This window comes from Nanorana parkeri, unplaced genomic scaffold (genome assembly GCF_000935625.1).
Source record: "Nanorana parkeri isolate BGI_ZX_2015 unplaced genomic scaffold, ASM93562v1 scaffold186, whole genome shotgun sequence".
Lineage (NCBI taxonomy): Eukaryota > Metazoa > Chordata > Amphibia > Anura > Dicroglossidae > Nanorana > Nanorana parkeri.
The window spans coordinates 1,566,895-1,569,575 of record NW_017306454.1 but is presented as its reverse complement, the minus strand read 5'-3'; the positions used below and the strand labels follow the sequence as shown (position 1 = coordinate 1,569,575).

General features: G+C 42.6%; 1 protein-coding gene across 2 annotated transcripts in view; it reads right to left on the bottom strand.

The window, feature by feature from the left end:
- RCAN1 (regulator of calcineurin 1) overlaps positions 1-2,681 on the bottom strand; it is a 75,943-nt gene that overhangs the window by 15,400 nt on the left and 57,862 nt on the right. The window lies entirely within an intron of this gene.

Here is a 2,681-nt window from a genome sequence, read left to right as displayed (position 1 = left end):
TGTTATTTAGACGTGTTGAACTCAATTGGGACAGAGTAAAAAATGGTGTATGATAACCCTACCAGGGTCAGCCTTGTTTTTATGGTGGGCCGCACCCGTACCATTGCCAAGAACATTACACATTCATATTTAACCACTTGCTGACCGGGGTGTTTATACCCCCTTCCTGGCCAGGCCATTTTTAGTGTTGAATCAGTTTTTATTAGTATTTTTAACAGTTCCGTGACAATCAGTATAAAAACTCAAGAAGGGTACAAAAAGTACAATCAGTACAAATACAACGAGGATATCAGGCTACATGAATATATGCATTGAGCAATGGCGTTCTGGGCCAGGCCATTTTTAAGTGTTCAGCGCTGCGGTACTTTGACTGACGTTTATTCCGTCATGCAACGCTGTACTGAAATGAATTTTATACCATTTTTTGGGGACAGATAGAGCTTTCTTTTGGTGGTATTTAAATCACCACTGAGGGTTTTTTATTTTTTGCTATACAACAAAAAAAGTACCCTTAATTTTGTTAAAAAAAACTGTTTCCCTATGAAATGTTATGAAACATTTATCACCCCAATTATTTGGGGTGATAATTTTTTGGCAAAATATAAAAGTTGGGGTCACGTCAGGTAAATAGACACCAAACATGTCAAGCTTTTAAAATTGCACGCACCTGCCAAATCGCAGAAAATTACCGCACCCAAAATTGGACATAGGCGACGCTTTAAAAGCTTTTATCGCTCATCAGTTTAGTGTTATCAGTGATTGATGGGCCTAAAATTATTGCTCTCACTCCGACGTTTGCAGCGATATGTAAAATGTGCGGCACAATAGGCGGAATCGTCATTTTCGCACATTGGCGCACTCGACGCATGTTTGCATGTGTACGTGGGGGAGGGGGCGGGGGACTTTTACAAAAAATTGTGTTATTTTACTTTTTTTTTTAGCTTCTTTCTTTTTTTTTGTTTTCATTTTTTTTTTTACACCTAACTTTATTGCCATCACATAGGGGACTAAGAAATCCCCTATGTGATAGCCAATTCACATAACAGGTCCTCTTTGTGGAGACATCAGGGGTCTCCAAGAACCCTGTCACCTAGGGACCCCCAGAGAAGCTGATGAAGCACAGATCTGTTTCATCAGCTTCTTACCGGCATCTGTAACCGGAGAGTGACACTGAATGCAGGAAGTGCTAGGAATGCTAGGGAATAGACTCCTCTTAAAGCCAGACTTGCATGCATAGATTTACTTTGTTCAGCCTGCGGGTTGAACAAAAAGAAATTGAACACATTCCCCCATTCATGATATACAGAGTCGATGGACATCTCTTCCCTGTTAAGCTATTATATTCTGACAGCCAGCACCCGTAGCTCTCAGAATACCTGAACAGTTCCTGATTGGCTGCATTCACAGTTGTGGTCCAAAGTTTTCCACCATGCACCGCCACCCACACCTCAAATTTAGGACGATTAGGTCCTAATTTAGCTGGCCGGCGACTGCCAGAGGATCCCGACACGCGCTGCACCTCTGGCAGTCGCCGGCCAGCTAAATTAGGACCCCACCTGGAGCTACTCCCACCGGACCAGCGCTGACTTAGGCAAGAATCCTAGCACCGGCACTGGCTGGAGGGCCGGGGTTTGGCTACCCCTGTTGCGGTGTCTACTCCTAGGCAGTTCTAAAAGAAGAACTTTACCCAGATCTTCAAAATAACAACAAACACACCTTTAGAAATATTTAGTAATGACAATCTACACACACATACTTCTAGATAACTGCCGGCTTTGTATTCTTTGCCTATACCTTATTTCTCTTTTCTTCCCTAGTCTTCTGACAGTGGCCATTTTAACTAAGGGCAGGTTACTAGATCTTCCTTTACTTCCTGGAACTCTGGCACATGTGACCATGCACATCATCTCAGGGGAGGAAAATGCCTTTCCCTGAGATCTGGTGAAATTACAGATGAGATTTCCCAGCAATGCTCTGCTGATGTCACCTTCCCAGGATGCAACAATTGGGCGCAATTACATAATTTGTGCCAAAGGGGACCAGGAAATGGAAAAACAATCATTGTAGGTAAAATAAAAATCTGTTTGTTTAGCTAATGAATGTAAGATGGTTTCATATCAGCATGCAGAGCTGTATGCCGATGGGATTTTTAGTCAAAGGGGGTAAAGGTCCGCTTTAAAAGGGAGCATCACTTTAGTTTAAAAGGCCAACACTGATTTGCATTCATTCCCATTTATCTGTCACTTTGCCATTACGGCGTACAGTAAGTGACCCAACAAAATCCTTTGGAAACCCCAAACGCATTATATGTAAATGAAAAGGAAAAGGCAATGAGTACACATTGGAGGAAAATGACAAGAGTTCCTGGATCTCGTTAGCACACAATAAACTCCTCGACTCATTTTCACCACTTATTTCGTAAATGGACGCCGCAGTCACAGAATCCGCATCTGCCGCTTCTTCCATGTTGGAGAATTGCCTGTGGAACACAAGGGACGTATGAATTCCTAAACAGGAAGTCCGGTTTTAAGGTTCGCTCCCCCTGGACGTGGAAACAAGTGCTGAATTACTGAGCACAATACTAATGTGTTTATTACACGGACGCTCTAGGAAACAGCAAAGCTCAAAAGGAAAAATAAGATATGAGAAGGAGCAGTAATTACAGTTCAATCATCGACCCC